The 14359-nt window shown below is 41.8% G+C and overlaps 1 protein-coding gene across 1 annotated transcript in view; it reads left to right on the forward strand.

Annotated features, from left to right (window-relative positions):
* Nucleotides 1–260: 260 nt before the first annotated feature.
* LOC145406287 (uncharacterized) overlaps nt 261–14359 on the forward strand; it is a 109192-nt gene continuing 95093 nt past the window's right edge. Inside the window, exon 1 of the mRNA XM_080277446.1 lies at nt 261–592. The gene's annotated coding sequence lies outside the window, so the exon portion shown is untranslated. The remainder of the gene's footprint in view (nt 593–14359) is intronic.

Consider the following 14359-nt stretch of genomic DNA (forward strand, 5'->3'; position numbering starts at 1 on the left):
TGCTACACATTCGCACCCCCTTCCCTACGTCCCCCATCCTCCTCCCTTTTTTTCTTTCTTTTCACCGCGGGCAAACTTGATCGATTGGATGACATGTAAGTTTAACCAATGTAATGACTCCAATTAGGGTGTGGGTAGGGCGGAGTGTGGTGAGGGGCGAGGGAGGGGAAGGCCTAACGCGCATGCGGACGGGAGTGGAGGGGGAGACGACTCGGGACATCCTAGCGAGGGAAAATCAAAGAGCAGAAGCCGCTGACGCACCAAGCCGCGCAGTCTACGGATGATTCGCGCGCGGTTGTACTCCCTCTCATTACAGTCTGTCTATCGTACTTCCTGCATCTACTCCATCGTTGTAATTACTCATGTATCAAGCTCCGGGCTGACGCTGTTTTAATACTTCTTCGCCCACACCGGTTACTCCCGAAGAGTATTTTTTTTTTTCTCCTTCAGCGATCCTTATAATAGGAAATGTGACGTAGCGTGCGCAAGATGAAGTACTGAGAGTGCGATACTGTTACACGCCCTCTTGACTGACCAGTGAGGCTTCAGTAGGACTCTCCACGCAGCCCGAATTTCACGCCAAAACACAGAGGTGAGTAGAACTATGCCGTGTAGAGTTTTCCAACTCGTTTCCATTGGTCACACTCCTCCTTTGCGATGCCCTAACATACCTCAGGCATTATAAGCTTCTTGTATACTGTTTGATTTTGTTTTTGTCAATATTTCGTTACATGACTCACAAGGGAGGTACGCTAAAACATGCCCCCATTGTCATTTCACAAATCCAAGTTCCTGTATCAGTTGTAGGTACGAGGAGAGTGAGGTAAAGGGACCATCTCCAAAGGGGTCCGTAATTTCAGGTGACAATTTTTAATTGAAAAATTTTGCTTAGAACCATAACATATACTTTTTTTTCCCCTTTTGCTGACTGCAAGAAATACGTAGAGCAGTACAACCTACTATTAATTTGATAAATAATGTGCTTCCTATTCATTTCTAAAACAGGGGGATGCTTTCAACTGACTATTAGCAGTTAAAAATTCATCCAGTCCTGCCCTTATAAGAATTATCAGAAAAATAACTAGTAGTCGTAGTGTATGTAAAACAAGATTATTTTCGCACATTCCGGTGATTCACATTATCTGCATAAAAATGATCATCCAGAGAATTACGTGAAGCCTCTTTGTGTTACTGTACATGAGTACCAAGAGATTATCCGGGATAAACTTACGCCAATTTCTGTCTGTATATATATATATATATATATATATATATATATATATATATATATATATATATATAAAGTTAATAGTGGCTCTAATAAAGCGCGTGTCGTGTAAAACAATGAATATGTGAATTGTTTGTGTTATTTGAATATTTGGTGAGCGTGATGCCGGCCGCCATTTTACTAAACACGAGAACCCAAGCAAGAAGTCTTCCTCCCTCACCCTCACCCTCTGTCTCACCCACACCCTCATCCCCACCCTCACTCTCATCCACACCCTCACCCTCACACTGAGCCTCATCCTCGACTCTCACCATAACCTAACCCTCACCCTCACCTTAACCCTCACTCCCACCCTTACCCCCACCCACCCCGCCCTCACTCTCACCCTCACTCCCTTAAATCCACCCACTTCACCCTCACTCTCACCCTTACCCTCACCCGCCTCACCCTCAGCCTCAGTGTTCATGCAGTCCTCTATGGTACTGACGGACCTGGAAGTTTATGTACACGAATGTATGGTGGAGATAATAATGAAACACTGGTCATTCTTTGTATACATTTGAAGTGAATACATGAAAGTAAAATACAGTATATGTATTTATGACACAACATTCATTACATAAAGAACAGAAAATCGTTTTGTTTTTTCTTTTATGGACGTCTCCCATGTTTTTTAGAGATTATATAAAGAAATCTGATTTAGATAAGACAATAATCACAACTGTTTTGAAGAATGTGCCTTTTTAAAATAATTCCCGGATATGGAGGAAGAGTAGCATTTAACTTTAATGTCTGTGGCTTTTTCTCACCTTCCTTGATATCTACGGACGATTTTAGACAGATTATTGGAACCACAGGGGTAAGAGACAGCCTGTACTAGCCCCTCCCATACCACAGAATTATCCCAAGTCCAATACAGTCATCTAAAGAGCAGCAAGAATAAGCAATAAACAAAGAAATTAGGAACTAGTGGAGCTAAACTGAAGTGAAATATTGTACGTCTATTTTCAGAGTTGTAAAGACGTTTGATAGTGTTCAGCATTTAAAATTTCTTCCTTTTTCTTGACCTTTTCCACCCCGGGTTTTATTGGGAAGGAGGTTTCACCCTTGCACTCTGCTGATGTTGTTATTCTTCTCTCATTTCGGCCCATAGACAATGTTATATAATTCAGGGGAGACTTTCGACATGGAGGGATTACGTGTAGCCTTCGTTAATTCCTTTACGATTAGGAAGCAAAATCCGTCTAAATGAAATCGTTTGAAAGACAGTTAATAAGACTTAGGAAAAACGTCACTGGATTGAAGGCGTTTAGGTAATAGATAGATAGACAGATAGGTAGATAGGTAGATAGATAGACAGACAGATAGATAGTGACAGTAAAAAAGGCATTGTGATTAATTTCATAACAGTAGTAGTAGTAGTAGTAGTAGCGGTAGCAATAGTTGCAGCAGTACCAGATGCAGCAGCAGTAGTAATAGTAGCAGAAGTATTAGGAGCATCAGCAGCAGTAGTATTAGTATTAGTAGTCGTAGTAGTAGTAGTAGTAGCAGCAGTAGTAGTAGTAGTAGTAATAGTAGTAGTAGTAGTAGTAGTTGTTGTTGTTGTAATAATAATAATAACAAAAATAACTCGACCAATAGTGAGGTAGCCGTAGATCCTGAATGGAGCCTCACCGTTTTATTATGATTAGCTTTCACGATACGCCACCAGATGGAACCCTCTTCGATGTTAGCCCCTTTGGTCCCGTGACGTGTTATATTGATGTACTCTTGATACCTCCAGACGATTTTATTCAGCTTTATTATCGCCTCTCGCAGTAAAAGAGGTAAATGAAGACTTATCTCACTTCCCTAGTTCAAAAAGTGCCTCCAGAGCAAACCAAAACAGTAGCGTCATCAGGATTCGACTGATAAAGAGGCAAGATGGAGCCAAGTCTTATTCTGCAAAGGTTTCTTGCTGCACATTTTCCACGTATTAAATAAGTTCGAATTTCAAATCTGGGGGACGGGGGTCCAAGGGCTTGACTAGAGGGCAGTTCCCTCCCCCCCCAGGCCCCCCGTACACTGGGCTAAAATATTCCGGAGATTGCTTGAATAACATGAAAATTATGCCATCGGAGAGAAGGAGTGCAAATGGCTTTAATTACTATATTCTTGTTGATGCCAGACGAGATTATTCAACTTACAAATGGCCTTAAATCGTCTAGGAATTAACCTCTTCAGGACATCCGCCTTGTATACATTATTCTTCCTTTCTCCAGACGATTTGGTTCAGCGTAAGAGAACAGCTGCACAGCGAAGGGATAAGGAAGGCCACATGTAACTTATAGAGTTTGAAATGGCTCTCGTAAGCTGAGGAAAATGGTTTGGCAATTAGCAAGAGCATGAGGGAGGGGGGAGTGAGTTGCGGGGAGGGCAGTCGAATGTTGGGTGACAGAGCGACTTGGAGGCGTTTCGTCTGCGGCCACCCTTTGCGGGATTAGGGCGTCGGGCTATAGATTGATAGATAGATAGATGATTAAGATGGTAAACGACACAGACAACTACATTTTTCCCCTTTCCACCTTTCAAAAGCTTCTATTAAACTTTCTGTGTAATTAAACTCGTCAGATTCCTTGTTTTATAAAGGTGATGGTGCTAATTTGCCACCTTAACCCGAGCCTGTCAGTAGCTTTATAATCCTGCTACTCCTGGGTGATTTTATTCAGCTTTGGGGAGATTTTGTGACCTGGTAGGATTAAACATAACCTTCATTAACCCTCTCGTACCCGTGCGCTCTCGTAACTGAATAAAATCGTCTGGAGCCAGTAAAAATCAATCTATCAATCAGTCAAATAAATAAATCGACACCATATGTTTAACTCCTCGTGTCAGGTGAAGAATTTATTTTTTTTTATTTCGCCCCTGTTTGCTTGTGTGTTTGTTAGTTTGTTTGTCGGTTAGCAGGATTACTCAAAAACTAAAAGGGAGATTTGGACTAAATTTGGTGGGTAGATAGCCCATGTCCCAGGGAACAATCGATTAACTTTTGGGACCGAAACGTATTGCATTACAGATTCTGGATCCGGAAAACACTTTCTGCGAAACCCAAATCAGTGACGAGAAAACCTAACCCATTATGAAGACTGGTTTGGAAATTACGTTGTCCTTGTCGGAGAGATGCGCTCCACTGAGTGCTCCTCTAGTTTATTTATTTATTTTTTTTTCTACTCCTGACGATTGTGTTAATTTTGGAGAAATAATTTGTCGCAAGGGAGTTTGAACGAAACTCAGATTTACCTTTCATTACATTATTTTTCTTTTTCCTGTAAGCTGAATCAAAAAGTCTCAAGGTAGAAAGACTTAATTGTATTAACTCGTACCTCAGCGGATTGAAGGGTTATGAGAAGACTTGTAATAATATAAAGAACAAGGAACTCTGGAACTGTCTCCCTCTGTCTGTATTTCCTACTTCCTATGATCTCCAGCCTTTCAAGCGCAGTGTGTCCAGACATCTCGAAATTAATGGATCTTGAATTTGGCTCTCTTTTGTATTGTTTTTGTTTTTGTTTCTTGGAGGGAACGGTTTGCGGGCTCAGCTTTTGGTTCCTTCTTCCTCGCATTAAAAAAAAAAAAAAAAAAAAAAAGATAAATGAAGAGGTGATAGGGTGAGTTAGGGATGTGAAGAGCTCTGTTAACACTCCCAGGTTTCTTTGACTTACTTGCACCTGAATAAAACCGTCTGACGGCAGCTGGAAATGAATACCGAAGCTGACACGATCATGAAAAAGTGAATGGCAACAGAATCAGCTCCCAGGCTCCTAGACTTCACTCTCAGCTGAATAAAATCATCTAGAGTCGTCTTGGTCATGAGGGAGTTAAAGTAATTTGTACTGGGATAAAAAGCTACCGTGAGAAAAGTGAAGAAATGACAGCATGCATTTCTTATTTATGGTAGGAATTTGTTAGTGTCTCTTGCCGTGTATAAACAATTTCGCTCACTTTACTGGGGCATCCATGAGACGATTTTGCTCAGCTGGGGTGATCTCAAGGAGCCAGAGGGTTGAAAATGACCTCGAGTAACTTCTGGACTGCTTTGAATCCCCCCATCAGAATAAAAATGGTTTGTATTTAGCCTGCATATAAAAAAACGCAACTAAAGTAAAGAAAGGATTAAATTAGGAAGCAGTGATAGACGTTGTTTCTCTTCCCTTAGGCACGAGGTGTCTCTTAGAAAAAAATCATCTGGAGGTGGCAAGGATAAAAAAGAAATCGCCATTGTACTGAAAGAGTCATCCACTTCACTCTGACGGGATTGTATATAATAATTACGTATTCTGTTATTTCAAGCACCAGACGATTTTGCTCAGTATAGAAATTTTCGACTACGTATCCTATTATAATGATCATTGCTAGGGTGTTAATATCGATAAGGCCAAGAATTACTCCCTTCACTACGCTGACGTGTATGATATTTAGTTCTATCTGCCTCCAGACGATTTTATTCAGCTGGGAGAAATCTTGAGAAATGGTGGGGATAGATTTAGTCTCCATTGGTCCCTTCAGGATGGGGGGTTTCTTCACCACTTTGCACCGGGGACGCTTTCTGAACGACTTACTAGTTCCAGACGATTTTCTTCAGCTGTGGCAAGTAGTGAAGGGATTAATGAAGGCTACACCTAATCCTTCCCACTCACAAATCTCCCAATTTCCGTAGAAAGGACAAACTGAAAATACACGACGCTGGATTCAAGGGATTTAGACGGATAGAGGAAAAGTTGGATATTTGATAGAACGATAAATAAATAAATACATACATACTTGCACAAATACATACGTTCATACATTCATACATACATGATTTTATACATACATACTTTCATATATACATGCATAAGTAAATATAAAAAAAAAAATACTCGTCCTCGTGATAAAGATATTAAGCTGAAAATAATGTAAAGTCAACTCGAATTTATCTTTGACTAATACATACATTCATACATACATACATACATACATACATACATACATACATGCTTTTATACATACATAATTTCATACATACATGCATAAATAAATATATAAATAAATACTCGTCCCCGTGCTAAAAAGGTGTTACGATAAAAATAGTGTGAAGTCAACTCGAATTTTTTGTGACCGCATCGTGCTTAACCCCTTCACTTCAAGGACTTAGAGAGAGAGAGAGAGAGAGAGAGAGAGAGAGAGAGAGAGAGAGAGAGAGAGAGAGAGAGAGAGAGAGACGCCTTCATGTGGTGGCACCGATATAACCAGACGGCTCCACTGCCTGGTTATTCAGCGTCCTTCACCTACTTCCCTATCCCCAGAAAGGAGGATGATGGACCCTAGGATGTGGGCAACCTGGGTCTGCCGTCTGCTGGGTTCACGTTTCATATGAGCCTGGGGTCAAAACAACAACAACAACAACATCAACAACTACTACTACTACTACTACTACTATTATTACTACTACTACTACTAGTACTACCATTACTAGAAAAACGATAACTAACTAATACTACTGCTACTACTACTACTACTACTACTGCTACTACTACTACTACTACTGCTACAACTACTGTTACTACTACAACTACTGCTACTACTACTACTACTACTACTACTATTGCTACTACGACTACTGTTACTAGAAAAACAACAACAACAACAAGAACTACTACTACTACTACCACTACTACTACTGCTTCTACTACAACTACTGCTGTTACTACTACGACTACTGGTACTAGAAAAACAACAACAACAACAACAACAACAACTGCTACTACTACTACTACTACTGCTACTACTACTACTACTACTACTACTACTACTACTATCACTGCTTCTGCTACTACTACTACGTTGACTTACAGTATAACCCTTTCTTTCCTCTTTAAGACTTTTTTTATTCAACTCAAGAATGATCTCTCTTACTAAGGCGTTTACTAATACCAATGTCTAAATCCACCACTGCGAAAAATCTCTCTGAAGCCAAAGAAAATAATGTAGAGATGAAAAATACAGCACTGGACTGAAGAGGCAAATATTCTGAATCACGAAGAGAGCCAGGCATCTGATTTCTGAGGGATGATTATGTAAAGCCAGTGGTCATGAAATCCTACCAGCCTTCAGTCCAAATTAGAGTACGGTGAGTAACGATATGGATGTTAAATGTCTCCTGTCTTTAGAGATTTTTACCCATACTGGTTATCTGCCTCAATGATCAGACAAACATAATTCTGTCTGTCTGCCTATCTATCAGTCTATCTACCTACTTATCTGTCTATCTATCTGTCTATCTTTTTATCTATCTACATACCTCCAGACACCTTTATCCTATGAGGAGTGACCACAGACAAAACACCATGTCACACTATCCCACGTCATCAGACTGCCATCTCTCGAACTCACACACTCTGTCTCATACCTCTCCAGCCCATCCCTCCTCCTCATCCTCAGTCTCCCTCTCCACCTCACTCACAGGTACTCTTCTAGTCAGTCTCTCATTCCCCATCCTCTCTTCTTTAAAATCTAATTCGTGTTCTTCAGAAATATTGTCGAAGTTGGTTTAACGTTCCCTCTCTTGTCTTGAGGTTTGAGACATTAATTACGATGACAATTATCTTTTTTCTTTCCTTTTTTATTTCTGTCTTTTCTCTCTCATCCATTCTCTCTTTCTCTAGTTTCTTTTCTTCTTTCTTTCTTTACTTTCTTTTCTTTCATTTTTTCTTTCTTTGCATTCTTTTCCTTCTTTGTCTTTTTTATCTTTATTTTCTTTTTCCTTTCTTTTCTGCTTTCTTTCTCTCTTCTTTTTCTTCCTTTCTTCCTTTTTACTTTCTTTTTTCTTTCTTACTTTCTTTTCTTTCATAATTTCTTTCTTTACATTTTCTCTCTTTCTTCTACTTTCAGGATTGATTTTAAACAATGGGAGAATTCTTGAGGTGATTTTTTTTTTATGTGTCCGACTTTGGGCATAGACTCAACAACCCCTTCCCTGAGGCCCGATAGTCCTCCTCTACGTACTATACACCTCCCTATACCACCAAGGGCTAATGAAGGCTGTATCTGAACCCTGTTGTGCGAAATGCCTCTCCAAAAATAAACTAGAAGATTGAAGGAAAAAAACACACATGACATCACGTAATTGGTGTTTTAATTGGGGGTTTAATTACACACACACACACACACACACACACACACACACACACACACACACACATACACACAAATGGGCAGTGCTACTTTTACCACTTCAGTCCGCTCTCTCTCTCTCTCTCTCTCTCTCTCCAAACAAACCTGTGGGTAATGCTACTTTCACTATTTCAGTCCGAGGAAATTCTCTCTCTCTCTCTCTCTCTCTCTCTCTCTCTCTCTCTCTCTCTCTCTCTCTCTCTCTCCAAACATATGGGTATTGCAACCTTCACCACTTCACTCCTAGGAAATTCTCTCTCTCTCTCTCTCTCTCTCTCTCAAGATTTCTTCAGCCCATGAGAGGCCTGCCTGCTGGAGGAGTGAGATGTAGTCCATATACTCGTCCTTTTGCGGTTTATTTTCACGTAACTAATTGTACTGGAACTCTACAACCTTCCCATGGCACTTCTTTGTGACTAGTACGACATATGAGTACTAATCCCTCATTATTACTCAGCATTCAGGTTGGGGAAATGGCGATTTTGGGCCAAGTTAGAGTAAAATGAGTATAGTGTCTGTGAATAGAATCGTGTGACGGCAGGATGAACGTAACAGACATGGCGTCCTTGGGCTGAAGGGATTATAATCTTTACTTAGGGGGAAGCATTAACATTTTAGTGACTGGGTGGAGGAGAGGAGGGGGAGACCAAGGATGAAATGGAGGGATGCAGTGAAAATTCTCGTACGAATGTATATATATACTTTTTGCACACACACACACACACACACACACACACACACACACACACATATATATATATACACACACACACACACACACACACACACACACACACACACACACACACACACACACACATATATATACACACACACACACACACACACACACACACACACACACACACACACACACACACACACACACACACACACACACACACACGCGCGCGCGCGCGCGCGCGCGCATGCATGCATGCATGCATATATATATATATATATATATATATATATATATATATATATGTGTGTGTGTGTGTGTATATGTGTGTGTGTGTGTGTGTGTATGTGTGTGTGTGTGTGTGTGTGTGTGTGTGTGTTCTTGAAACCCCTCTTTTTATCCGTCTCAATGGACATAGCATGTAACAGGCGAAATTTTACAGATCATTCCTAATCTGGAACAAATATTTTCGATTAAGCCCCTGCAGAATCATACTTTTCTCCCCCCGTCCTCCCTTCTCTCTTTGCATTTTGAGCCGAGGATGAGGAAACCTCCCGCAAAGGCTCCTGGCCTTTGGTTCTTTCTTCCTTGCATAAATAAAAAAAACTTGGATGCGCCTTTACACACACAATCTCACCTAAGCCAGTCTTTCATCAACACAGCATTCCACTTCGTTCACGTAATATATAACCTACTACATAGATTTGTACCTTAATTTAGCCCTAAATTTTGTCCTTTCGCAGCTCATTTCACATAGCTCAGTGGCAGAAAAAGACAGTGTTACGGCCCTTCATCCTTTTCATAGTAACTTCATGACTAGCGGTATATTGCACTGTATATGATAATCTTTCCCCTGAACTCGGCATTCAAAATGGAGAGGCAGAGATATTAGGCCAAGTAAAAGTGAAAAAGGTATGGTCTGGCATGTGTATTTATTTCCCTTATAGCTAATGCGGTCTTCTCACAGTTCATTCCAGGTCCATCTACTGATCTTTTAATTATTGGGACAACTCTAGCATCTTAGTCTAAATGATAGCAGACAATTATCTACGGTTGATAGTGAGTCATAGGAGCCTGTTCTAGATAACGCCAGACGATTTTGTTAAACTGATAGTGAGTCATGGGTGTCTGAGTGTTACTTCTCTTCTTTTCTCTGCCTTTTCACTCTTATATTCTTTTATTACACGCCATTCTGATTCCCTATTCATTTCACGCTATAGAGCTTTATCCCTTTCAGCCATACCATTCAGTGTTGATCGTATGCCAACGTACTCTCTAACACGACCCTACCTATATGCTGTACTCCTGCTCAATCCTCCAATATCCCATCCATTCTACCTCTCATCACGCACGTGTAATAGGCAATTTACCCCTCGTTCTCACCTCCCCTACATCACCCCACCCCCACACCCCCATTCCACACACAACCTCCGCTCTCTCGTTATCATTTGTTCCTTTCGGTACGTTGGCTCAAAGTTCAGAGGAAAATATTTACCTTTTCCACTTCTTACTTCTCTCCGTTAGCTAAAATTCCTAAGCTGAGAGGGGTTTGGTATGTTTATCTGGTGGTAGAAAATTCTCTTTGATATGATGTGTCAGGGAGGATAGGGATGGATATACGTTTAGTGTGATTTACTGTCAACATAGTGGAATGGTAGCCGAAATTCTTACCCTAATTGCACACTAGGACCACAGGATTTAGGAATATTATCTCCCTGTCAGATCCCTTATATAACTTAGGCACGGCATATTCTTTCCTAACATCACTGTAGTTTTTCAGAGGACAATCATTATGTTTTTCATAGGCTATCCTGTGTAAGAAGAATTTATGTGAAGCAGAAGACGAGAAGTAAGGCAGTGTAAAGTGTGGCAGTGTTAGGTGCGCTCTTGGTGTGTGTAAGGTATTGAAGTATGAGATCAGGCTGTGTGAGGTTAAAAAGTACGCAGTGTGAGCTGGGATAGTGCGAAGTGTGACTGTGTGAGATGTGGCAGTGGGTGAATGACGTGAAGCAGTTCTGGGTGAGAGTGAGTTGTGTCACTGTAAGGTGTGGTAGTGTGAGGTGAGTCAGTGTGAGGCACGACTGTCAGTATGTGAGGTGACGCAGTGTGAAGTGTGTCAGTGTGAGGAGTGGCATTATAAGGTGAGAAAGTATAATATGTGGCAGTGTGATGCTCTACTGAGTGAATGGGGTGAAACAATGGGAGGCGGGGGCAGTATGAAGCGCAATTGACAGTGTGTGAGATGGGGCAATGAGATAAGAGGCAGTATAGGTTTTGCAGTGGGTGGTAGTGTCTGCTGCTGCTCAGTGATTTGTATATTTTCCAGTGTATTTCTTAATAGGAGGTTGGACAAGAGCCGTATATGGTAAGGAAAGTACTTTTGATTCAAATGTATATAAAGGCGGTTCATTGTTGCATCATCATTACCATCCTACCTCTGTTTTTCAGGAACAAATCAGATGGAAATCTAGGGCATGGCTGATCTCTTTTATGTTCAGTGGGAAATGCTGTGTAAGGGGGTTATAATAATTATGGTGATGTAAGCACGGCGAGGCACATGACAAGGGTGGCACTTTGTTTACATACTAGTGGACAAGCATTATGAGCCACATACTTGTTGGATTGTTGGCCTGAGATATAATGCTTGAGAAATTTCGAGAGACTGAGTAGTCAGTAAACAGCCAATAAGCAGTTGTATGGCCCACATTATTAGACACAATACAGTGCTTATCCCTGAATGTCACTTACTGAGTTGCTGTACTTTCACGAAGAATAGGATCGATGACTAATGGGGAGAGATCGGTGAGGGAAACGAGTAGACCTCCACCCAGGCCAGATTTCAGTCAGGATGAAACCCCTGAGGGCCACCCCCCTGGGGTCCTGGTCGAAGCCATTAGGCGCGGCCATAGTCTTTACCCAGGGACACGAATTTTTTGAACAGTGGTAGAGCTTCAATCGGGTCAGGTTATATGCAGAGTAGGACTCCCGACGGCCGACTCTCCAAGGGGAAAGGAATTTCTCGGCCAAAACCATAATGTACAGCCATAGGTTTTAACCTAGGAACACGAAATTTTGATAATGGTGGAATGGTGGTCATTCGTTTTAGGCATGGTAGGACCCTCGGCGGCCACTCTTCACGAGGGGAGGGGGTGCGGGATTCCTGCCCACGGTCGTTAGGCATGGCCATATATACAGTATATAGATAGATAAATAGATAGATACTGATATATATCTTTAAGCCACACGATATTTATCATGGTGGCAAGCCTTAAGTTGGGACCAGGTTTTAGGCAGGGTGGGCTGGCCTCCCCGACCCAAGCCAAAGCCATTATGAACAGCCATAGCTTTGATGGTATACTGTACCTCGGAACAGTATACTTCACTCAGGCCAGATTTTAGGCAGGATGTGGCCTTCCAGGATGTTACCCCGGGAATCCAGCCCAGAGTCGGTATGTTCGACCAAAGCTATTAACCACGAAATTTGCATACTGGTAGACGTCCACCCCGGCCACATTTTAGGCAGAATGGAACCCCCAAGAGCAGCTGCCTCCTCGACAGCGCTATATATTTTCTGTAAAACTAGAAATACGAAATTTCACACAATGGTAGACCTGCAACCGGACCAAAGTTCAGCTAGCGTGGGACCCACGGGGGTCGCCCCGTCCCTGTAAATAATAATTTCTTTCTTCCTACAATGCTGCAGGAGTGGGTGCGTCTATCAAAGGTGTCCTCGTGATGCATGCTTTCTGGTTCCTTAGATGTCTCATCAGGTATATATTAAAGTTAAATATGATGATGATGATAAAGATGAGACTGATGATGATGATGATGATGATTGTGTAGCCGAACCCATCACACGCATCTGCAAAATAAGAGCAAGAACCACTGTAAACATTAATCACTTACAACGCCAGCGAATGCCTCATGTTCCATATAAATGAAAATACAGGCCGTGTAGCCCTCCAGGGACGCAGCACAGCAAAAGAGGAGAGGCTAGAAATTGTCCTGGGTAAAGTGTCAGTTGGCGCGAGGGTGAGGGAAGGATGGAGTGAGTTATGTGCGGAGGAATACAAGGGAAGGGCGCGGCAATGGCAGGGGAGCCTGGCAAATACTGACGCACTACATGCAAAGGCGGGAGAATATTGCACGCACTGATGCATTCGAGCAGCGGCGAGGGGTGAATTATTGCGAAAATTTGACGCACTTGCAACACAGAAGGGAGCGTCAGGGTAGCAATGTGAACCCTGGACATACGGCTCCACTGTCCATGAAGAAGGATGAAGGTTTGGCAGAAATAACATACAAGATGTAGCCAGGGACAAAAGTTCGCCTAGTATTTCACTCCGCCAGTTTAGTACTTAGGTTATGTCAGTCATTTATTACCTGACATAATTTTATCATATTAAAAAATCATCTTTTGCTAGGCACATATTTCCAGCTTCTCTCAGCTTGGGAATATTAGCCAACTTCTTCCGTAAAACTGCAGAAGTGACGTATTAAATGAAACTTGGTCCCCGACTCTACACTATCGCTAAAAAGACGTGACGCTGTAAAAATAATAAACATGGGAGGTATACCACACTCGGGAACAATATTTCGGCTAGCACATCATTTCTTATACTTCTCATTTCCCTTTGCAGGCTAGTATTCCTAAGGAGAAAGACGCTTGTTATGGTCCTCTCCCCATGGATGCTGCTGCTTGGTAATGACGCGTCAGGGAGGAAAGCAACAAACATATCTGTGTGAAGCAGACGCAGAGGTATAGCAGGCCAATTACTGTCACTGACAATGCATTCTACCAACGCTGAGTAGAGTTATGATACAGTAGCAATTCGTAGTTTCTAGCCCACTCTGATCAGAAGACGAGTTGAATCCAGGAGTGTTTCGGCACAACAGTTCACCCCGGCAGCGAAAAGACACAGCCTGCACCCCTGGAATCGCCTCGCTTTCCGATCAGAGTGAGCCAGGAACTGTAGATCACGACTGTGCTCTCCAGCACAGGAAGGGCAAAAGTGGAACAGACATAAGCAGGCGTAACATTTGATTACTGTATATCACATGAAGTTCAGCAATGTTACGCTCGAAATACACAGGCACAAGAATATTTCCGATGAACTCCTAAAGCTTTTAGTCCGTCAACTTAGTATATTGGCTCAGTCTTACTACATTCAGGCAAGGTTATTAAACTTAGAAAAGCATCCTTGTAGGTAAAGGACTAATGGGGGTTAAACTCAGCTTCTTCTGTTTGATAAGCTTTT

Source organism: Coenobita brevimanus, chromosome 70 (assembly GCF_032717465.1).
Source record: "Coenobita brevimanus isolate Jiangsu-jjx chromosome 70, ASM3271746v2, whole genome shotgun sequence".
Taxonomy (NCBI): Eukaryota; Metazoa; Arthropoda; class Malacostraca; order Decapoda; family Coenobitidae; genus Coenobita; species Coenobita brevimanus.